Source organism: Balaenoptera acutorostrata, chromosome 4 (assembly GCF_949987535.1).
Source record: "Balaenoptera acutorostrata chromosome 4, mBalAcu1.1, whole genome shotgun sequence".
In the NCBI taxonomy this organism is placed as follows: domain Eukaryota; kingdom Metazoa; phylum Chordata; class Mammalia; order Artiodactyla; family Balaenopteridae; genus Balaenoptera; species Balaenoptera acutorostrata.
The window spans coordinates 76128034-76153194 of NC_080067.1; the positions used below are offsets into that span (position 1 = coordinate 76128034).

The following is a 25161-nucleotide window of genomic DNA, read 5'->3' on the forward strand; positions in this document are numbered from 1 at the left end:
TTTAACTTGGTATGGCCAGTAGGCTCAGTCCTTGAAGATAAGAAACTCGCTCTCCTGCTTGTTGTCTCACTTGTAGTGGCACTAGTTCAACTAACTCATTAGCTGATGTTACTCCATGTCGGTTTCTTTTCCAGAAAAAGAATGCTAGGTGTTTTGAAATAAAACTGATGGCAATTTTCTAAAGGCTATCAATTGTGTATAAATTGATGGTAACCTGCTGAGTTGTTGTCTGTTTCTGTAATGTTCTGTATCCAGAAACTATTTGACCATGATAATTCAGTTTATATTCTTCACATGAAAGAAAGCGAGTTAACAGAAAAACCCCTCAAATAGGTTAATTTGTATTACAATTCCGTGTACATTCACTGAAAGATTTCAACCCTTCATTGACAGCTTAGAAGCTGCCTTAGAAGCTAAGTGAGTAGCAGCTTACCTATTTGATTCAGTTGATGTTTTTGTACTCTCTCTACCCATTTGAAATTCATTCATTTTGGATGTTGTATACTTGAGCTAGGCTTTCTTGTTAACAGTTTTTTTTACCATTTGACAGAGCTGTTGGTTTGTGACACAGGATAGGGAAGATTAAGAATAATCAATTGACTAATTTCATTTAGACTAATTTCAGCTATTGTCAAACATTTCAGCTAGGCCTCAGGAAAAAAGCCTTCTTTCATAAGACTGTATTTTAAATAGAAATTATTTCAACAATTAGAATAATGTTGACCATCCACCTCTTACTGAATGTTTAAAGAAAAATATAGTTTAATTCATTACAGTTCAATTACAATAATATCCTCACATCATTTTCATTTTTTTATATAAATATTTTTTTATTGGCTAAAGGACTTTAAAGCAAAGAAATAGGCCATTTTTTATTTTAAATGTCCTTCTCATTTAACTCTGCTCTTTGCTGCCATTTCATTAAGCCTTTATTATTCTAATGAAAATGCCCATTGTGTGACAGTTTTTATTTTACAGTTTACTTAATTTTACAGTTTTCTTGGAATTATGTTTTGGTAACAGTTTCCTTGCCACCTCACTTTTTTTTTTTAATTTAACATCAGTACATTCTTTATTGTGATCTCTATCAAGATCTGACACTTAATATGCAAGGTTAAAGGATACCACAAAATATTTCCGAAATTGAGAATTCAGGAAATATTTGTTTTAAACTGGTTGGTAAGAAAAGTAGATCCAGTTTTAAGCAGCTAGTAGCAGTATACTTTATTTGGGAGCTGAGTAGTCAAGGACGTTTCTGTATCCTTCAGACCTAGGGATAGTGGGTGAATGGAAAGGGAGTAGAGCTCCCCAGTGTCCTGTACAAAGGTTAGGAGATGACCTTACCGGTTAACTCCCTCTAACCAGTGTTGGCCAGTGGGTAAACACCCTCACGGAAGCAAACATCATGCAACATCATGCAATTATTAATTAATATTTTTGCAGTTGTAAAACATGACCACTTTATAACTACAAATCTATTTCTAAAGAAAAAAAGAAATAGGACCATGTCTATCTCTGTGAGCTATGGATAGGGAAGAATGCCCTCAGCTGTATTTCTACAGATTTCGCCCAAGCAAAAAGGCTGATGTTAAGTCATTACTACTATTGCGTCTCTTTGTATAAATTTAAGAAAGGTGTGGGGGAGGGAGGATGGATGTCTCCATTTCTTTGAGATCAGTATTTGTAATTTAAATATATAAATAGATAATAAAAATATTATTAAAAATCCTACATTAGAGTCCAGATATTCCCCGTCCTCCTCAGTAATACAACTTCTTTCATGGATTATACATTTTTTTCCTTTATGGCTAGTCTCACACTATGCATGCTTCCCTCCCCACCCAAAAGCCAGGTATTTATTAAATGCAGATGTTATTAAAAGAAAAAAATAAAATTCAGATTCTCAACAGTAAATCCTGTGTATTGTGTCTGTAGTTCAGAAATTACAAATGATTCAAATATCAACAAATCACTATACAGAAGTATACAAATGTAACAAATAAAAACAAATTCAATATACAGAAGTTAAATTCTAACTAGACCAGGAATCATTTGTTTTTCATGTCAGAATTTGCAAAGAATAGAATGAACAAAGCTCTGTATGGAAGACTGAACAACTGTAAATAGATTATATCTAAAATTTACTCGGTCCGGGTATCAATTTAAAAAATCAAACTGTGTAGGCAAATCATGACAGGAAACGAGCGGTTCTTGCAGCTTCACGGTTGAATTATAGTTCAGCTGAGCTTTAGTTATAGGCGGAGCAATCAGCCTTTCTTAGCGGCTTAATTATATTCTCTTTTCTTTGTATTATACCCCCTTTCCAGGCTTTACTCCAGCAGACTCCTTCCCACAAATTATTTAGCCTCCAGATGCAAATGAATAGTGTAAAAATAAGTAGGGAACATTGCAGAGAGTGGTGTTTCCTGACCTTATAATTTGGGAGTTTTACACATGATGATAAGATTCAGAGTGTAGGTTTAAAAGGTAAATCCCTTAACTAGTTAATAATTTTATTTTTTATTTATTTTTAGAGATATTTATCTGCAAAAAAAATAATGGTGTTTTAGTTTACCGATAAAGGGGATCAAAGTAATTTTTTTTTAATTTCAGTTCTCTAAGCTGGTATATGCTGTGGTTTCAGGAACTTTAGCAGTATAGAAATGTGCTCATAAATATGCTTACCTTTTGAATAATCATGCTTTGTGTTTAAATATTTAAAACTTAACCTTGTTTTTACTTGTGCACTATGAATGAACTCTGTATTATTTTTAAAAACCTTCACACTATATGTAGATATTATTGCGATTTATATTTTGCCTGTGCTTGATCTAAGGTCATTTGTGTAGATGAGTAATTAAAGATACTGAAATCATGTTATAATTCTCTTATTGGAGAGCAGTTTTTAAGTTGTCTCTGTTTTAATGAGGGAGAGAGAGAGAAACCTGTGCACCTAGGGCAATAATTTGACGCCACAGTATAACCAAATGCATGGTCTAACAAGCCTCTTAAATGTAGCTCTTCTTTGAATGCTTGAATTTCACATGCCTCACATTGCACAGTTGTAATTCATGGTCTAACAATGCTCTTTTTCATGTCTTGATACTTGTCAATACATTTTGGTATTTTCTTTGGTAAAATATATTTTTTTAATGTTTTTAATTGCATTTTGCTGCCATGGCCACCATTTTCTGTCTTTTTGAAAAATTTATTTATTTTTGGCTGCATTGTGTCTTCATTGCTGCGCGCGGGCTTTCTCTAGTTGTGGCGAGCAGGGGCTGCTTTTCATTGTGGTGCACGGGCTTCTCATAGTGGTGGCTTCTGTTGTTGTGGAGCACAGGCTCTAGGCACGAGGGCTTCAGTAGTTGTGGCTCGTGGGCTCTAGAGCGCAGGCTCAGTAGTTGTGGTGCATGGGCTTCATTGCTCCGCAGCATGTGGGATCTTCCCAGACCAGGGATCGAACCCGTGTCTCCTGCATTGGCAGACAGATTCTTAACCACTGCACCACCAGGGAAGTCCATGGCCACCATTTTCATTAATGATGCTAACATGTTCAGTCATATATGAGGCTTACTAACAAGTCATCATTAAGTCTTAGAGCTGGAAGGAACCTCAAAGATCACTTAATTCCATCTACCACCTGATTATGAACTCCCATTTTTTATTTTATAATTCTTCCCAGAACTTTGCTCATAAATGGTGCTTATTAAAGATTTGGTGATCATTAGATGTGTAAAATAAGGCAGAGCATGGGTGTGTCTTCTCCAGGATTCATGTGGTTGGCTGAAATCAAAACCAGAAGAGACTCTGTAAAGTCGTGATTGCTTCCATAAGTGGAAGACAATAGCTGGAGTGTGGTATATTTGTGGTGAATAGGTGTCAAGACAATCTTTGACTTCCTTTAGAAGGTTTATAAGGAAGAACATATTTCAGTCATATGAGCAGTTATTTCACTTGTCAGCGTTAACAGACCAATCCTAGTTTGAGGCCCCGAAACTAGTTGCATTTTAAATTGTTTTCATCCTTTGTGCACTTCAAGTTCAAAATCTCCATGGGTCAAGAAAGTTTGAAGAATTTACTTCCTGAAGATTTAATAGGGTAATTTATGTGTTTTCTTCTAATACTTTCAGCTGAAGAATTAGTATCTTTGTCAAAGTGAAGTAGCTACCATGTGCTTGTAAATAATACAGATGCATTATTTAATTATATTACAAAATGTGTTTTAAAATAATAATTATTGTTTCAATAAAATTTAAACAATAAAATACCCAATTTGTGATAACTAAGTCATAATTTCTGCACATATTAGACTAAGTTGATAGATGTAGAAAACTTAAGAGTTAAGACAGGTACTCCAAAAGTTGTCAAAGATTGCAAAGCAGAGCAGTGTCAGGACAGTTTAAATGTGAGTGATCTTTAGCCTGAAGAAGACAGTTTTATAAAATAAGGGTAAGAAAAACATATATCATAAGGCATTGGGTTAAATATGTATCTTGAAATGAGAGTTGTTACCAGCTTGACAATGAGAGAGTGTATATGATCGCCCTCTGAAAGGGGACCTTCTTGTGTGTTTTGTTCACATTCTGTGGGATCAGTGTTAAGGTTCATTGGGGTCACGTCACTGATAGGGGTAACTATAGCTTTTAAATGTTTTTAATCAGTTCCTTATTCTTTGTGGTAAAGGATTCTTATTATTTGTTTTGTTTTGTTTTTAACTAATTAACCCAGGTATAGCCTGGTTCCTATCCAAGTATTTGAGAAAATGCAAAAAGTCTTAAAAAAAAAAAAAATGTAGGCCATAGACCTCACTGAAGATCCAGTGAAACTGTCAGCAGCCTCCACAGAGGCATATCTTATGGTTGTGTTAAGAATACAAGTTTCACCCCTTAGAGTTCAAAGCAGAATGTCCGTTCTGCTACTTACTCTTGAAGTAACTAAATCATACCAACAACATGGAAATTAGAATTTTATCCACTGGTCAAAAAATATGTTCATGGCGTACGTGATCTAACACTTGCCAAAAGCTTGTGAGACCTCTAACATTTGGGAGAAAGTATGTAGGGAATAGGTTAACTCCATCTTCTTGCTTTGATAAAGTTTATCTGAGAATTAGGCCAAATCATCAGAAAGCAGTACTACGTGGACTACTCACCTTTACCGACTTCTTAATTTATCTAGTATTATGCCCTTGGCTTGCGCAGACAAATACTGTATGATGCACCTATTTGACAAAATACACAGTACCTTTTGCAATAGTAAAATCTAATGACATGTCTCTGTTATCACTTAAGTTCTTTAAAGTAAGGATTACTAGATAATTCAGTGCCAGCAGAGTTTCCCACTACAGACAAACGCATATGGTGCTTCCCTTCTGTCAAAGAGAACTCAAGACTTCACCTGTTTCTTTTTTTTTTTTTTTTTTTAATTTTATTTATTTATTTATTTATTTATGGCTGTGTTGGGTCTTCGTTTCTGTGCGAGGGCTTTCTCTAGTTGCGGCAAGTGGGGGCCACTCTTCATCGCGGTGTGCGGGCCTCTCACTATCGCGGCCTCTCTTGCTGTGGAGCACAGGCTCCAGACGCGCAGGCTTAGCAATTGTGGCTCACAGGCCTAGTTGCTCTGCGGCATGTGGGATCTTCCCAGACCAGGGCTCGAACCCGTGTCCCCTGCATTAGCAGGCAGATTCTCAACCAGTGCACCACCAGGGAAGCCCTTCACCTGTTTCTTTGCTTCAGCTACCAGGAAATATTGAAATTAATATACCTCTTAAGGGATGAACCTATCCATTTCTCTGCTCCCTTAGTTTGTGTTCCATTTTTGTTTTTAATCTCTCTTTTCCATACATCGTAACACAGAAGTCGTCATGAGTCATTAACGAAATGCCATACTTACTATTTCTCCATTAAGAACTGTATTTGTCTAGAGGGCTTAAGTCAAAAGTCCTCACACTTGCAGTCAATGATGCTCCAAGTGGTACACAACCAATTCCTCTGATCACAGGAGTTTTGACCTGCTCCGTTTCCGACCTGAGCCGGTTCACCCCTCCTTAGGCAACCTGGTGGTCCCCCACTCCCGGGAGGTCACCATACAGATGCCGAACTTAGTGCAGACACCCAATTGGCACAGCGCACTACAGCCCGGAACTCATGGGATCAAGCGATCCTCCTGCCCTCAGCCTCCCAAGTAGCTGGGACTACCGGCACGTGCCACCGCACCTGGCTCACAGCCAATCCCTCTGGATGCCCAATGTGTATCATTTTTGTCTACCATCAATGTATATGTAGTGAAAACCAGGAGTCACCTATACCTTAACACAGCACAGCACCGCACACACCCAGTAATGATAGTGAACCCGCCTCCCCACCGCCATGAGCAGCACTAATGCGAGGGGCAGTGTTTGATGTGTTTTGGGAGAAAAGGTGCACAGCCGCCTCAGTCACGGCCATTGCAGGGGTGGCAGCACACCCTGAGTGAGAGCCTGTATAAAGGTCTTAGCAGGACTCAGGACACAGTGTACTGTCACTGGCCATGAGCCTTTGGGGATCTATCTAGAGACCCCCCTGAAACCTTTTTAATGGTCAGTATCCTATCTTGCCAAGGATTAATCCTGTGAAACGTTTTTGACTTTCCTTTTAAACTTTGAAGAAAAGAACTTAAATCTAGAGCAAAGGAACCAGTATGTCTTGTGTTATGCATCCATTATCATGGGCAGTATTATTTCCATTTTTATAGATGAGAAAATAAGCTCAGAAAAGTTAAATAACCAAGGTCATTCCAGTGAATAGCAGAGTCTAAGTTGGAAAACAAATCTGGTTACAAGCCTATGCACTTATAAAATGTGCTCTCTCTCATATATACTTCTAGGAAAATGAATTTATTTATAAAATTATGAGTATATTAGGGCACTGATACACCTAGAAAGTGCAAGTCGAGCTAACTTTACAGAAATGGCCTAGGATGGTTTTCCCTAATTATATGAGGCTTCTGTTGCACCACAAGAATAGAAACCCCTGCAGAGATGGTTTCCTCCGGGGCCCTGGGGGACAAGGTGATACTGAGATTCAGGGGGCTCTAATCTCAGGTCTACCCCAGACCTTAGGAGTGAAAAATGAATACCCTGCAATTTTCCCTTAACGTGTTAATCATGTTAATTTTCCCATTTTACCTCTACAGATTCTCTGATTCTTTTTGAGTTAGCCCAACTGTTAAGATGCAGAATTATTTTTACGCCAGTTTTCAGAACCTTGATTGAATATTTTATTTTCCCAAATTTTGACTGCCTTTTGATTTCTAATAAATTTAGCACTTGAAGGGAAAGCTATTAACAGAAGCCTTTACAATCTCTAAGTTTATTTTCAGGAATATCATTTATATTCTTTATTTAATTTTCTTGCCCTGAGAGTCTCTAGTTTCCCAGGACCATTAGGATAGGAATAGGTAATAAATACTTCCCTGCCAACATTCTCGTGAGTTCCTTAGTCCAGTATCAGATCCCCCCTAGTATGAGTGCCTAATTGAATATCCCCGCCCTCTGCTGCCTCTGCCACACCGAAGGCTCTCAGCAGGAGCACGAAGCCACGCCCATTTTCATACATTCAGATTTCTCTTTTTAAATATCTGAGACACTTACGTTCTTACTAATTATACTAATTGCTGAATCAGGATCCTGAGACTGTGGGCCCATTCACGTCAAAAGCACTATGTTTTGTCACCGTAGCGGTGGACGGGGCATTAGGATCTCGTTCTCTGGGACAGGCGCCCGGGTTGGTGCGGTTCGCCAGCTGTGTACCCTATGATTGGCTGGGCTTTTGATGTGCAGATACTACAAGTTGGTCACCAACTTGTGTACAATGGGCCTGTTCTGGTTCATGTGAAAATCAACATCCTTTTTTTGTGTTCCCGGGTGACAGGATGCTACAATACTATTAGCATTTGCAAAGAGTGCGCTCTGTCCAAGGGTGTAACCACAGATCGTGTGCTGCTCAGTTTGTGTTTCTCTATTATGTGAGAGACACAAAGAAGCTGAAGGCTGGCAAAGGCCTGTCAGATCTTGTAATGTAGCGCTCGACCCCCAAACTCCACTTGGCCTCCGAGGGTCTCTTGTTCCCGGTCCCACCCCTTCCCCTGAATGGGCTCTGAGGTAGGTAAATGAATTCAGGAGCCTGGTAGGCGGGGGATTCCTTTCTGACCTCATTCCTGTACCATTTGTTTGTGGGCTTGTAGAGGGAGAGGAGGACATTTTGGAATCCTTTGTGTCAAATAATTTTTTTGCAGGTTGGGGAGTTAATGGTAACTTTGTCTGAAGCCACTGGAGCAGAAAGCCTCCACGGCCGAGGCGTGGCATGCTCACCCTCAAAACTACAAGATGAGAATGTGGAAATAGGGAAATTTCCACGGCAGATGGATACGCGGCACGTCTGCATGTTCAGCATCTGGTGGTGGGCAGCTTTCATCTTCCCGAGTACATGAGACAGAGCACTTCTTCCTTTAAAAATAGCTTCCTCTTTCTGAGTTACCATGGCTTTTATACAGATGCCTATAGTTTGGATAATCTTTTGTGTTACCAGTTATATATATACTGAAACATTTTTTTTTAAATTTATTTATTTATGGCTGTGTTTGGGTCTTCGTTTCTGTGCGAGGCTTTCTCTAGTTTTGGCAAGCGGGGGCCACTCTTCATCGCGGTGCGCGGACCTCTCACTATCGTGGTCTCTCTTGTTGCGGAGCACAGGCTCCAGACGCGCAGGCTCAGTAATTGTGGCTCACGGGCCCAGCTGCTCTGCGGCATGTGGGATCTTCCCAGACCAGGGCTCGAACCCGTGTCCCCTGCATTGGCAGGCAGATTCTCAACCACTGCGCCACCAGGGAAGCCCTGAAACATTTTTTAAAACCTTCTACCACCTGGCTAACTGTACAGAGTATGGTGTGATTTCTAGAGGAGTTATGTCATTTTTTTTACCGTCAGACTTGCTTTGCTTATCTAGAAAGTGAATTATAGTTTTAGAACAATGATAGCTCTTGTTTTGTTAAAAAAAAAGAAGAAGAAGAAGAAGAAAAGAGACCCAGAGAGAAGAAACAATTTGTTCAATCAGTGGTCGAGCTAGAACCCTTGCCTCCTGACTCCCAGGGAAGTATTGTTTCTGTTCCATGAAGATTTAAATCAGGGGCCACAAATGTAATGCCTCCAAAGTCAGTCATTTTGTAAAGGAAGTTGGGGATCCAAATAATCATATGAAACCTCCTGCCTTTTAAATGTTAGCAGCTGATTTTAAGAATCTTTTAAACAGTGTGTGAGTCAGACAGAAACATCTGTAACACACTGCCCACCCGTGGGTCACCGTTTGAAACCTCTGAATTAAACAGTAACTTTCTGCTCACCTCTGGCCTCCACGGATTTGAGTGACAGTATTACTAGGGCTTCTGAAAATAATATGATTTCTGCTCATTCTTAGAGATACGTAGATTTTTAGCTTCATTTATATACCTAGAGCTCTAGCTTCACTGATGATGAGGCTGGACTGAAGGGAAAATTATACCGTACGTAAACTCTGGCTCAGAGAGGCTGCCTGAAGTTCCGAGGCTGGCTTGTTGGCCAAGTCTTTCTGGGATTCCAGGAAGGTTTGAGTGCAGAGCCTGGAACAAAGGGCAGGTATTGGATGGGCCGGCCGTGTGCTAACAGCCTCTTCCCTCACCTCCTCAACTCTCCTCGATGGCGGTTCCTTTTCATGTTGTTAGCTGCTTGGCAAAAATGTGGGTATGTTCATAAAGGGAGAACTGGATGCCCTACTTCCGGCACATCGGGCAAGTCCGCGCTAAGGGAAAACCCCCATTGAATGAGATGCACGTACTTACATAAAAGTCTTTCGCTCTAAACATCAAAGTTTTTCAAGTTCTGAAGGTCACCCTGGTGAACCTCAGCCGGGGAAAATGGCACTTGTCATGCTAGTTTTTCATAGTTTAAGTGAATTCTGAGTATTCAGAGCACATTTATTTTTAAGGTTTATTGAGGAGGAGGTAGCCCAGAATTTTGGTAATGATTTTGTATTTGTGGTGCAGCTTGAATAAAATCAGCTCACTAACTAAAGGGTGCTTTTTCAAAAAGGAGAGTCTGTTGTCTAGTGTGTGTGTGTGTGTGTGTGTGTGTGTGTGTGTTTATTTATCCTGGATTTGTAACCAAGAATTCATCGCTGTTTCCAGAAAAAGAAATCTACTTGGAGAAACTCTACCACGAAGAAGGCCACTGCTGAGAAGGGCAAGGCCCTGACAAGCACACACATGCAGGGTTTGAAACCTATGTGTTTATCTACAGGAGAGCAAAGACAGGGCACAGGCCATGAAGCCAAAGAGCCATGCTTCTAATCATGCTCTGCGTCCACGTGATGAGTGACCTTATCAGAGCCCCTTCCTCTTCCAGGATGGTCCCAAAGTTCCTACCACTGATTAAACTTGGCATCTAAAGATGTTCTCCCAACACCGAGGAAAAGTGTCTCTTGGTCCAACTAAGTCAAGCAGGACATTTTCCAGATTACATTCTCTTTTAAGTGAAAGGCATCATATTTACCTCCAAACCGGGTACAAGGTGTTTCTCTCCTAAATCCTTCTAAATAATGATACCAACATTTACTGAGTGCTTATTATGTGTCAGGCACTGTTGTAAGCACTTAACCTGTGTGTTGGTTTCCACAACCCTGAGAGGTAGGTACTGGTATTTTCCCCTTTTACAGATGGGAAAAAAAAAATGACATCTCTGAGTTGTTTAAGCTGTCAGTCTACTTAGCTTGTAAGTGGCAAAGCTGGGATTTCCACCCTGGCAATCTGTCCCCTCGTCTGTGCACTTAACCACTGCACAGTGCTGTAAACTGTTTCTCTACTAGAAATAGCCTGCGTTGCTTAGTAGGAAGCCTGAGGAAGAAGTTGCCGTCGGCAAAGGACGTCAGAGAAGTTTGAGAGGTTGTGACTTCAGAAGGCTGGCATCTGGGAGCTGTAGATAAGAGAGTTCCAGCCCCCTCGGGAATGTTTGCAAATAGAATATTTTTCTATTTCTAGGGCTCAGTGCCACACCTCACCACACCCAAATCCTTGCGAATCAGGCAGCCCAGTCTTGGGATGCTCCTGACTTCCAAGGAGACACCTCACACCCAGCAGCCCCTCCCTGCCGGAGGGAAGGGCAGGAGCTTAATTTGCACTGGAACAGGGGAGGACAAAGACCTGAAACCAAGTAGGTTTTTAAAAAGACTGTGGAGGAACTTCCCTGGCGGCGCAGGGTTAAGAATCCGCCTGCCGATGCAGGGGACACAGGTTCGAGCCCTGGTCCAGGAAGATCCCACATGCCTCGGAGCAACTGAGCCCGCGTGCCACAACTACTAAGCCTGTGCTCTAAAGCCTGTGAGCCACAACTACTGAGCCCGTGTGCCACAACTACTGAGCCTGTGCTCTAGAGCCCACGAGCCACAACTACTGAGCCCGTGTGCCACAACTACTGAAGCCCGTGCGCCTAGAGCCCATGCTCTGCAACAAGAGAAGCCACTGCAGTGAGAAGCCCACGCACCGCAATGAAGAGTAGCCCCTGCTCGCGACAACTAGAGAAAGCCCGCACGCAGCAACGAAGACCCAATGCAGCCAAAAAATAAATAAATAAATTCAAAAAAATTTTTAAAAAAATAGAGTATGGATGGGCTGCCTGAGAGGGCACAGTGAGAGTTTTGTGAATCCTTATGTTCATGGCGGGCAGCAAAGGGACTGGCTCGCTGTCTCCTACTAGCCCTGCCACCAGGCCACGCTTTACCACGCGGGTATAAGGAAACTTGGATTGTTGGCACCTTATTCAGTATGGTTGCTTACGTTAGCTATTTTTACATTTTTCATTTTGAATGGGTTTTCCTTCGTCTTCACTTTATACCGCCATTTTACTGTCTTCTGGGTACTTCTGGGGAGAGTTATCTGGAAATAAAGCAAGTGAACTTTTAAAATGTCCTTGAATCCCAGGATCTAGAAGTAAATTGGTATCTTCGGTAAACCCTGTATATCTGTAAACTATGCACTCTCTTTCATTCTCAGCCAAGCGCCTTGGAAGAGAGATCACCCCATACTCAATCTACAGCTCACTCCAAGCTGGCATTTCCTTTGTCAGCTGGGCCTCCCTCCCCACGTCCTTGCTGCTCCCACCTCTGCCCCTCGGCCAACCACCCCTCTCGGAGGCCCCCAGTGACCTCCGTGTTGCTAATCCCCCCAAATGCTGCTATACTTACTTTGCTTGATCCATTAAGGCCATTTAATACTTTGTGACATCTCTCTCTCTCAACTCTTATTTCTTTGACTTCTGTAATTTCGTGACCCCACTTTCTCCTGGTCTTCCTTATCACAAAATGGTTGCTGATAGTCAGGACTGTCCACAGACCTTCCCGAGTGTGGGCCTTTCCTGGAGTGCTCCCTCAGCACCCTCCTTTTCTGTCTCCTCTTCCTCCTGGCTGGTTGACTCCCAGCCACATTTGCTTGTGACTCTCAACTGTCCAGCTCCATCCTGTTCCTGTCTCCACACTCCAAACCCCAGCTCCAGCTCCCTACTTGCGTGTGCCCTAGGTGTCCTACACTCAACCTGTCCAAAGTGAAGCCACCCCTTTCTCCATTGTAAACCTCTCCCTTCTCCAGATCTCACTATTCTGGTGACAGGCACTGTAACAGCTGCCAAGAAAGACACCTAGGAGCCTTCCTGTCCCTGATACAAGCAACAAACCCAATCACCAATGTCTACAGTTTTGATCTTAGTATCTTTTGTGCTCATCGTCCTGTCTATGCACACCTCAGATGGCCCCATGGCTCACCTCTCTTCCTGCCGCATGCCTTCATTTTCATTTCTATCTTAAGCATCCTTTTCCCTCTTGCCAGAAAGAAGACTCTAAAATGCAAATGTGACCATTTTTGATTAAAACTGTCTCCAGATAACTTTCAAATAAAGTTCAAAATCTTTAGCACACAGCCCATTTCTCTGATAGCAATTCCAACCATCCCCTCAGCCCACATCCATATCAAGAGCCACAGACCTTCCTGCTCTGTCACAGCACCTTCCTGCACACACACTGCTCAGGACGGACTGTCCTCCTTGCTCTGATAACCTTCGTCCATCCATGGGGACCCTGATCCAGCACCACCTCCTCTGGGTAACTTCTGTGACCCCTCCCTTCCTTCCCAACTCCCACCTGACCTGGCTGCTTTTCCATTAGCGCCCCACGCATCTGCCTGTTCTAACACAGCATCGTGTCCTGGGACTGCCGCTTTACATACATTTCTTCACAAGACTGAAAGGTCTTTAAGGGCAGACACTGGGTATCATAGATCTTCTTATCCCTAACATTTAGCACAGCATCTGGCACTTAACAAATATTGAAAAACTGTTCAAATGAGTGAACTGTTCACGTCTGTAAAACATACAGTATATAGACGTTGAGTTACGTATAAGGTAATGCTCACTGCTGTATGTTTACTCAGGTTTGTGTGTTTGTGAGCGTGTGAGTGTCATCTCTTTTTTCATTTGCTATCTGGGATAAATAATTAACTTTTCACTTTAACTGGCAAAAAATTGGCCCAGGATTTGCTGTAATTTGGAAGGTCCTTTGCAACTTTAGTCTTAACTTCCTTGTTGATTAAATAAAAGGGTTTGATTGGCTGTTCACTAAAGGTCCTTCTAATGCTGACATTTGTAAAAACTTTGATTCTATTTTTTTTATAATTAATTTTTATTGGAGTATAGTTAATTTACAATGTTGTGTTAGTTTTTGCTGTACAGCAAAGTGAATCAGTTATACATATACATATATCCACTCTTTTTTAGATTCTTTTCCCATATAGATCATTACAGGGTATTGAGTTCCCTGTGCTATACAGTAGGTCCTTATTAGTTATCTATTTTATATATAGTACTGTGTATATGTCAATCCCAATCTCCCAATTTATCTCTCCTGCCCCCCCTTGGTAACCATAAGTGATTCTATTTTTATATAAAACTGCCTTTTCTAAATAAAACTGCCCTGAATTGGCATACAGCTTTCAGAGCTATTATCTCATTTAATGTTTAAAATATATCAGTATGGTAGATAAGATATTGTGATGAAATGAGTAGAATTCAGTTATTGGCTTATATTAAGCATTTATCTAACCTTAATCAAGTAACTTGATTCTAGCACTAAACTTCTGAAATATTTATCACATTATAAACACAGGATGCATTTCTAATTCCTTTAGCTCTCAGAGCTGTACTCAAAATAGATAACATTTTCAGAAAGAAATCCTTGCCTTTTCCTTTTTGGCATCTGGAGTCTCTTCGAGAATACCTGCCATCTTAGATGCCAAGTCTTCCTCTACACCAGCAGTTAGTTGGTAAGGGTGGGACCCCGGGGGTACTCAAGACCCTGTCAGTACTCAACAAGGTCAAAATGATTTTATAATAACACTGATATTTTATTTCCCCTTTTCACTATGTTGACATTCACTGGCTCTGCAAAAACAGCCGTGGGTAACACTGCCTAGCATGAATCAAGACAGTGGCACAACCTGTGCTAATGAGTGTTGTGTCATCTTTACCACCATGCACTCAGTTTAAAACAAACTAGTTTTACTTAAAGAATGGCTTGATGAAACAGTAAAAATTATTCATTTATTTGATTAATTTGTATTGCTATGATATTAATGTATTTTATCGATTTTTAGTTTTATTAAACCTCAACCCTTAAGTACACGCTTTTTTAATAGTCTGACAAATTAGGAGTGTCACATAAAACCCTTTGTAACCCAAAATATCACAGTCATCTTGATAAAAAGTACTCGTGCAATTATTTGATGTATGACCTAAACTGTCATTTTTTCAAGGAACACCATTTTGCTTAAAAGAATGACTAATCAACTATGGTAATTCAAACTGACTCATAAAGCAGACATTTTCTCAAAACTAAGAGTGAACCTGCAACTTTAAGGAAAACACCTCTGTTGTATTGGTTGCCAATGATAAAACTTACACATTTAAGCAAAAATGAGAATTTGGAAAAACAAAATGAGCTTGACAACTTCTCAGTATTTTTCTGATGAGATGGAAGATGGTATTCATGAATGTGATTTTTTCATATTGTAAAAAGAAATGTGTCGGTTGGAAGATCTGCATAACCAAGGAAACCAATATTTTCTGAACGGCTAGTGCATAATGGGTCCAGATCAGGCATGGGGAAAGGTCCTCTCCAAGCAGGAGGTAGACCAAGGGATTTTACGTCATAGAGGATAAGTTTACTGACGTGTCAAGTGTTTGTGTAGCATCAAAGAAGCTGCACAATTACCTGGAAAGGCTATTCCATTCTTCTTGTTTTTTCTCATCCCATTACTGCGTGAGACCAGGTTTTCTTCACCTCCTTAACCAAAACATATTGCAACAGATTGAATGCAGATAGAAGAATCCATCTGTCTTCTATCAAGCTGGACACTAAAGAGAATTGCAAAAAAAAAATTTTTTTAAGCTACTCGTGGGCTTCCCTGGTGGCACAGTGGTTGAGAGTCCACCTGCCAATGCAGGGGACACGGGTTCGATCCCTGGTCCGAGAGGATCCCACATGCCACGGAGCAACTAAGCCCGTGTGCCACAGCTGCTGAGCCTGCGCGCTAGAGCCCGTGAGCCACAACTACTGAGCCCGCGTGCCAAAACTACTGAAGCCCGCGTGCCTAGAGTCCGTGCTCCACAACAAGAGAAGCCACCGCAATGAGAAGCCCATATGCAGCAACGAAGACCCAACACAGCCCAAAATAAATAAATTAAAAAAAATAGCTACTCGTGTTGCTACATTCTTTTGTTTTTCATAAGAAATGTATTTTATATTAACATGGAATCATTTTATTTTAAAAATTTATTAATGAGTAAATATTTTAAATATTTCTCAGTTTCAGTTTTGAATATATCAGTATCAACTATTATATCCAATATTAAATATCAATCGACATAAACCCATGTCAACAAAAACTTTGGGGTGTACGATACTTTTTAAGAGATTAAAACTTTGAAAATCATTGCTTTGTACTATGAGGCTTAGCGATAGGATCAGAGCCTTTGTTTAAAATATCTGCAGCAATGCAATCCCCATGAGAATTATTTCTTAGTTTCTTAGCCTGAATTCAGGATATATTTTAAATACAAGGGTTAGATGGGAGTCTAGTGAATGTCAGTTATCATTGCTGTGTGAGTTGCAAGTTCAACCATTTTAAAGCACAACTTAAGGAAACTGTTACATCAGAGATGATATTTTTAATGAAGTACCTAGTGTTTTTGTTTATTTGAGGACTCACCATTTCACCGTTCATGGGGGGCTTGGGCGGGGAGTCTCAGGCCTCAGTTTCAAGGAGAACTGTGCTTCCCTTGAGAGACTGGTATGCTCTGACCTTCTATCAACCATTTTTCTCCCTTTTCTTTGGCTTCTAGGAAGCCTGAAGCTAAATTCTCAGCTTAGCCTGGCTAGCAAATGGAAATTTACATGTCTTAACCTACCTTACCCTGCCTTGATTTCATTCTGCCACTCCCCCTGCACTTATCTTTGATTTCTTCGTCGGAATTTTCACGGGTATTTCCAAAAGCTTCCTCCAATCCTTTTGCCAAACAAGGTAAAGTGTGAACATATAAGTGCCTGCAACTACCAGTGATGCAGGAAGTTTGTTCTCCTCTGGGTACTGAACCCAGCTCCTTTCTAAGCACAGGTTGCATGTCTGTAACTTCTTTGCTGTTATTTCCTTTATTTCATCTATAAAATAGGGGCGTGGGTTCGCGATGGAAAGCAACATAGCCAGGCCTTAGGAAAATCTGGAGAAGCCAGCTGGGCCCCAGAGGCTGTGGAGCAGAGAGGCAGAGGAATCTGCTCCTCTAATGAAAGGGCCCTTCTTTCCAGGGGATTATAAGAATATTCATGACCCTTGAGATCAGCAGGTGAGGCCCAGCCCTCCCCACTCATCCTTTGGGCAAATAGTCCAAAAAGCTGAGGTTGCCTGGATAAGAAAGGAACAGTGGGAGCTGGAAGATTTTCCCGCTTCTCTTGGCCCCCAGCCCCTGTATTTTCGGGGCGGTGGGGGCGGACTTGTCCTGAGGTGAAGCACGGACTGTGTCTTTCATTTCTAAAGAGCAGCCAGCAAGGCCGAGGCAGAAGTCCCGTGACATGACTTGAGACACAAAATGGAATCTTAGCATCGAAGACCCCCTTTGACAACAAGAAGAAAAGCCCTTTTCTTCCCAGCCCGGATTAGGCGAGAAGGGAATTCTCTGGAACATGTGTGCATTGTTTCGTGGAGGGCAGCCAGGCTGGCCCGGGGCTTGCCTCCCAAAGTCAGCGCGAGGAAGCTTGTCCCCGTGTAATTAAAAGGGAAGGGAAACAGCAGGGCGTCTTGTTCCGCTGCTGCCCACCAAAGTGGGGTCCCCAGGGGACGCTGTGGCCCAGGAAACTGGCTAAATGAATGGCTACCGGAGGGCTCGCTGAATGTGTGGGCCTTGGAGACGGAGAGAGGGCAGGGCACGGAGTCTCGGCTGAGCTCTTCTCATAAAACGGGAAGAAGAGAAACCCTCTCAGACAGCAGAGATGCCTGAGCTTCTTGCCACCTAACCGGACAGCAAGGCCGCCCTGGGGACGGGGCACCTGCTGCGAGGGGTCGGCTCCTCGTGGAGAGCAGAGCCCAAGGCCGTGTTGCCAGGCCCCCGTTTGTCCAGCTGACGCAGGCTGGCCCCTCGCTTTCTCCCGCTGACAGCAAGGCCGGGAGCCCGGAGGTCACAGGTCAGGGCCGGGACGCTGAGGCCCGGGGCTCACAAAGGGGAGCGGCGAGCTTCCTCTGGCAACACGAGTTTCTGGAAAGTGGTCTCTCGTATTTGTCAGTGATAAAGTGTCTCACTCAGAAATGATTGGGAGCAGTAAAACCCTGAGCTAGAGGCTAAGATATTTGACATTTATAGAGTTGAATCCAGTTAAGAAAACAAAAAAAAGTTCCTTTTCCTATAAAATAAGAAAACTTCCTCATGAAAAGCTTTCTAATGCCATTTCCCGAAATCTTCAGTTCAAGATGTAAACTTTCTTCTTCAGTTTCCCCAGCTCCCTCTGCCAATCTGGCAGGTTGGATTATAGAGGACTTGAGAGACTCTTGATCGGCAGGCTGGAAATTTGTGACTCCTGAACCCCAGGTCCACAGGGAAGGTAAGAGTGACAACAGCCAAGCGGGTCGGTTTTCTAAGACCCCGCACATTCTGCCTAAGGTCACGCACGTCCCAAAGGCCTCAGCAGCGAGCCAGCAGGCCTGGGCGCTCTGCTTTCTCTGGTAAGTGATGAATCTAAGTCAATATCGTAAAGGCAACCTGGCCCTTCTGGCTCCGCAAATATTGGAACAAAGCCTTGAGCACAGCGATGCTGTTGACAGTTACGAGATGGCGGCATTGTTGTCTTTGTCACCATTAAGTGCAGCTCGGTGGAGGCTGGCCTAACACCCTGTGTACACAGAGGAGACAGTGCGCGCCGGAGGCCGGGCTGTTAGCTCTGACAACACGCGCGGGCGGCCGGCCCTCAGCCCCTCCCAGGGGCACAGCTGGGGCGCCGGACACACTGCCCTCTCCACCTACTGGGAGCTGCCCAGCACAGCGTCCGGGCCACATGCTTCCTTTCCTCTCTCTTTTCATTCATTTGTTAAAAATACATTCTGATTGAAATATAACGTACACGTGTCACCTGCCCAGCTTGATGGAAACTGCCACACCCTCGTATCCATCAGGTCAAGAAGCTGAATGTTTCCGGCATCCCACAGCCACCCTGTGCTCCCTCCCAGGATCACCTCCTGCAACAGTGACCACTCTCCTATTCGGACTTCTAACGTAAATTACTTTCCCCTGTTTTAAGCCTTTTGCATTTGAAACTTTCCCTTGGCATTTGAAGCCAAGGTACTGTGTGTTTGTCCAGCAAGGCGTGGTTACAATGCAGCGCTCACGCTGATCTCCCCTCCAACCTTGCTTGGGCAAGCCCTTCAGTGCTCTGGTATCAGGTTGGCCTTGCTAAAGGACAGAGTTGGTCTGAGTCTCGTGGGGCCCTTCCAGTGCCAGCGTGTGGTCCTGGCCTCCACTATGGGGGTGGATGGGCTGCGCACAGGAGGACTATAAGCCCATGTCCGTGCACAGGCTTGGGAGTATGTTCTAAGAAGGAGGCGCTGCCCTGCCCATCATGCCGCACTGTACCTTCCATGCCGCCCTCCAGAAACATCAGAAGACAGGTCAGTTCAGGATTCTCTCCACACCACTGGAATACACCTGATTCGGTCCTGTCCTGAATCTGGTCCATTCTCCTATCTGAAAACTGTCCCAGGCAGATGGAGAGAGGGAGGCTGGAAACTTCCCTCTTACTACACTCTGCTGAGTGATAGATATCCCACTCCTTTTTGCATTCCTAAAGCCTTTTCTGTGTGTGTGTGTGGAGTGGTAGTGGTGGGATAGGGTGGCAGGGAGTGGAAATGGTTTACAGAAAGCATGCCAGAGCTGGGAGTTCAACTTCTTCCCTCACAGGTGAAGAACCAAACTTGAGTCTGCCCGCCTGATGTGCAGCAACCCAGTCTACTTACACTGGGTTGTGGTGAAGGAAAGTACAGCATTTATTGCAGGGTCCCAATCAAGAACAGGCAGCTCATGCTCAGAAGACCTGAACTCCCCGATAGCTTTCAGAGAGGGTTTTTAAAGGCAACATTAGGGGTGAGGGTTGTAGGGTGCATGATCAGCTCGTGGACATTCTTCTGATTGGTTGGTGGTGAGGTAACAGCGTGGTATTTCTGGAGTTAACATCATCAACCTGGTTCTGAGGTCCGCATGCCTGTGGTCAGCATAGTTAACTTCTTCCACCTGCTGGGGGTTTTATTTTATTTTGTTTTTATTAACATCTTTTTTGGAGTATAATTGCTTTATAATGTTGTGTTAGTTTCTGCTGTATAACAAAGTGAATCAGCTATACATATACATATATCCCCATATCCCCTCCCTCTTGCTCTGCTGGGGGTTTTAGTATCTGCAAAACAACTCAAGAATACGGCTCAGGATATTACCTATAGCCCTTGAGGAGGAACTAAAGGTCCTTGACTTTGTTTTATGGCTAAACTATTATTATTTGTCTTGCTTGACTGTTTTCCTTTGCTTTTGCATTTCCTCACTTCTCTGATTAAATTTGTTCTTTGGAACTCAGAGAGATCTAGGAGGCTCAAGCTTTTCTACAAACAGTTTGGTAGGGGTTGAACATGAGAAGGAGAGTAATAATGCTGGATCACAGACAATAACTTTAGAAAACGAGCACTCCTAAAAGGGGCATGGAGTGCTGTGGGAAGACAGGCCAAAGAAAGCCCATCAACCTAGGTGGCCTTTTTGGAGGAGGTGGCATTTCAGCTGCACGGAAGGATATACTTCAATAAGTGAACTGTCATATTTCACCTTTGGCGTAATAAGCTCTTAATTGTGATAATGGCTAAGAAACTTTACAGTGTATTGATGTCATACATTTTACTTTGACCTATGTTATAAAGTCCCCAATACATTGCTATTATTTTTGCTTTAAACAGTCAATTACATTTTTAAAAATGATCTTTGAAAGGGACTTGTAATAAAAAAGATCATATACACTTACTCATGTAGTTACCATTCCTGGTACTCTCCAGTCCTTTCCATAGATCCAGATTTCCATCTGGTATAATTTTTAATGGATTTCTGTTGCTATTTCTTATAGTATAGGCCTGCTGCTGCTGAGCTCTTTCAGCTTTTTATTTATTTAGTTTACTGAAGTATAGTTGATTTACAGTGTTGTGGTAGTTTCAGGTGTACAGCAAAGTGATTCATATATATATATATATATATATATATATATATATATATTCCTTTTTAGATTCTTTTCCATTATAGGTTGTTACAAGATATTGAATATATAGTTCCCTGTGCTATACAGTAGGTCCTTGTTTTTTAATCTATTTTATATATAGTCATGTGTATCTGTTAATCCCAAACTCCTAATTTATCCCTCCCCATGCCCCGCCCCTTTGGTAACCATAAATTTGTTTTCTACGTCTGTGAGTCTGTTTCCATTTTGTTTTGTTTGTTTGTTTGTTTTTCCGGTAGAAAGCATCCCTTTTTATTCCTTTTATAGCAATCTAAACTGACAAGAGAGGAACTTCCTAAAAGATTTATGAACACTAATTTAATGAAACAGTAACTTTTAAAAACCAAAGACAGAAAATGCAACACACATTATTTTGGTTAAAAACTGAGAAACAGAATATTAAGCCATTAGTATATTAAATAAAAACAACTTTTAGTCCCCCATACCTTGTTCCTATATCAACTAAAGATTCTTAAAATAATTTAAAGCACTTGGATGTCCTTGGAGGGTAATATTAAAATGCACAATAACATTTCTGTATTACATTTTCATAGATATGATTAGAAGGAATAGTAAATTGCATATTCTTTCATTCAAAATATGGAAATCTGAAATACTAAAACAAAATTGACAAAATAATAATCGGTTTGTGCTGGGTTTTACCTAATTTTAACCCAAATAGTGATTTTTATTACATACTACATACATTTGAGGGTATAAGAAATATATTTTTCTTGATTACACAGAATGCTTAATTGTAAAATGCTTAAATACAGCTCTCTAGGAACATTTCCATGTTCTTGTCAATGACCATAAAGTGAATAGAAGGCATTTTTCAAATTTCTGAGTGTGAGTTTAGGGGAAACCAGGATGGAAGGTGACTGAGATCCAGTGTTTAGGTGACGTGGCAAGGCCATCCAATTAGCAGGCTGCAGAGTTATGGATGGGACCCAGGATTTCCTTGTCTAAAAATGCTGCAGATTAGTGTACTCAGGAAGAAGGGGAAGAGAATCTAATTACAACTGTAGAAACTTTTAATTTTTCAAAACTCAATTAGGTGTGTGTATGGTCCATTGGTGTCGAGCTTTAATACCTGCCTGTTGCCGTAAGTGCCATGTTCCATCACCATCCCCAGCTTCGGCACACTTGCTGTTAGCAGCTAATTCTTTTTTACAGAGAGTCACAAATTGGGAATAAAGTTCTAACCCCTCTTCTTTTCCAGAGTTAGAGTGATACTGCATGCTTCTTCCTTTTACTCTACCCCCAAGGGTGGCTTGAGGGATGGTAAGAATGTTGCCAGATAGATCCAATATAGAGATGTGCTTGCCATTTTCTGTTTCACTTAATTTCACATTTAACAGTGTATTAACCATTTTGGGAAGAAGCTCTTTATCAGCTCCCTTGAAAAATCACACGTAGATCACTAATCCTCTCTGGACCTCCACCCACTGGGCCGCGGCGTCCCCCTCGGCAGGGCGTACTTGCAGCTGGGCGTGCAGGCACTGCTGCAGGACGGCCCGGGCCTGAGGTGGCCGGCCACTTTCAGCATGGCTCAAGCCCGTGCGGATATCCCACAGGTTCCGGCCTCGCGCCGCACAAGCTCGCCCCCTGGGGCTCAGGGCTGTTTCCATTTTATAAATAAGTTCATTTGTAACATTTTTTTTAGATTCCACATATAATTGATATTGTATGGTATGGAGGTTCATTTAAAAAACTAAAAATAGAGTCACCATGTGATCCAGGAATCCCACTCCTGGGCATATATCCAGAAAAGACAAAAACTCTAATTTGAAAAGATACATGCACCCGATGTTCATAGCAGTGCTGTTTATAATAGCCAAGACATGGAAGCAACCTGAGTGTCCTTTGACAGATGAATGGATAAAGAAGATGTGATATATATATATATATATATATATATATATATATATATGAAATGGAATATTACTCAGCCATAAAAAATGAGTGAAATATGGGAATTCCCTGGCGGTCCAGTGGTTGGGACTCAGTGCTTTCACTGCTGAGGGCCCGGATTTGATCTCTGGTTGGGGAACTAAGATCTCACAAGCCTCCTGGCGCAGCCAAAAAAAAAAAAAAAGGAATGAAATAATGCCATTTGCAGCAACATGGATGGACCTAGAGATTATCATACTAAGTGAAGTAAGTCTTCCAGCTTTTATATGTCTTAAGAAGTCCTTGTTTCACCTTCATATTCAAAGTTTTTTTTTCTGCTGGGCAATGAATTCCTAAGTTGGTTTTCCTTTTCAGAACTTTAAAGATGCTTCTCCTCTGTCTTCTGAGCGGTGGTGTTTTCAGTGTGAAATCTGTTATGATTCTACTCTTTGTTCCTTTGTACATGCTGTGTCTTTTTTCTCTAATTGCTTTTTAATTTTTCTTTTTACCACTGGTTTTAAACAATTTGATTGGGATATGCCTTGTACTTTCCTTCCTGTTTCTTGTGTTTGGGGGGTTGTCAACCTTCTTGTATCTGTGAGTATACAGTTTGTTTGTTTTAATTAAGTTTAGAAAAACTTCAGCCATTATTTCTTCAATATTGTGCTCCTCGTCTGTGATCCCCATTACACATGCATTAGGTCACTTGGAGCTGTCCCACAGCTTACTGAGGGTCTGTTCATTTTTTTTCCTGTTCTTTTTTTATCTCTTTGGCTTTCATTTTGTGTTTTTGTTGCTATGTCATCAAATTCACTGATCTTCTCTTCTGTAGTTACCTATCTGCTGTTAATCCCACACAGGGTATTTTTCATCTCAGACCCAGGGGAATGAGAACTTGGGGTGGTGGTGGAGAACCTATGCATGCAGCTGGGGGAATCAGAGAAGGTTTCATGGAAGAGGTGGCATTTGAGATCAGCCTCAGATGATGGGGAGTGAAGGTATTTCAGAAGAAATAGATGCAGATAGAAAAAAAGAGTTCATCACTAGCTGAGGACAGCAGAAACAGAGCACAGAGATGAGGAAGGGCTCTGCTGGTGTGGGCACAATTTGAGTGGAGTATGGTAAAAGGACAGGGGATGAGCTGGAATGCAATTGAGGCGAGCCTTGAATGTCACAGTGAGTCTTTTACATTTTTAGAGGCAAAAACATTAGACCAGACTGAAATAAAAATCCTGAGATAGAGCTCAAAACCAAACAAAATCAAACCCAGAAAATCTGTTAGAGGTGGTGTTACAGATTCCTTGCTTCAAGATGTCCCTTCCTTTCCTTGGTAATCAGCTCTCACATATGAAATAACAGAGTTGAATATTGCTTCACCACTGTTTGGTATACATGATCTCTGAGGTCTCTTTCTACTCTCAATATGCTCCATGAGTCAACTTAATTTCAGTAACACTGAGGAGTCATCAATTGTTTTTCAACAGGAGAGTGACATGCTTTTTAAGGAGATGAATATTTGAACATTTGTAAACAAGCCTGGTAAGTTCTCATTATAATAACAGTTAGTGAGACTTAGAGGGAAGGTATTATACCCATAGATGAGAATGTGCATTTTTCCCCATTCACAGAAGAAATGAGGATGAAGAGAGGACCAGAGAGAGCATGAAGAATATGTTTTTGAAGGTCTATTTTGCAATCAAGTAAACGGCAAATGATGGCTTCAGGTATTAAATACAATCCAAAACTGTTCCAATGGGGAGTGCCAGCTGAGAGCTGGGACACCATATGACCCAGCTAGCTCCTTCAAGCACTGTGGTAGAGTGGTAGCAAGAACTACAGCAGACTTGGGTTCAAATTTTTACTCTGTCACTAATGAGATTCTATAACCTATATGAGTCTTGGTTTCTTCATCTATAAAATACAAAGAATAATGCCATAACTCAAAGATTTTTGGTAAAATTTAAATGTGATTAGGGGGACGTCCCTGGTGGTGCAGTGGTTAAGAATCCGCCTGCCAATGCAGGGGAAATGGGTTCAATCCCTGGTCTGGGAACATCCCACATGGCACAGAGCAACTAACCCCATGCACCACAACTACTGAGCCTGCACACCACAACTACTGAAGCCCACGTGCCTAGAGCCTGTGCTCCGCAACAAGAGAAGCCACTGCAGTGAGAAGCCCGTGCACCGCAACGAAGAGTAACCCCCACTCGCCTAGAGAGAAAGGCGAGAAAGCTCATGCACAGCAACAAAGATCCAATGCGGTCAAAAATAAATAAATAAAAAGAGTTTAAAAACTGTGATCAGCATGTAATTAAGGATAGTTTCATCAATATCCCAGCACATTTTTTTAGTAGAAATTGACAAACTGATT

General features: G+C 41.8%; 1 pseudogene; it reads right to left on the reverse strand.

Annotated features, from left to right (window-relative positions):
• Positions 1–21936: 21936 nt before the first annotated feature.
• Positions 21937–22525, reverse strand: LOC103002907 (D-aminoacyl-tRNA deacylase 2-like; annotated as a pseudogene).
• Between the last annotated feature and the right edge of the window lie 2636 nt (positions 22526–25161).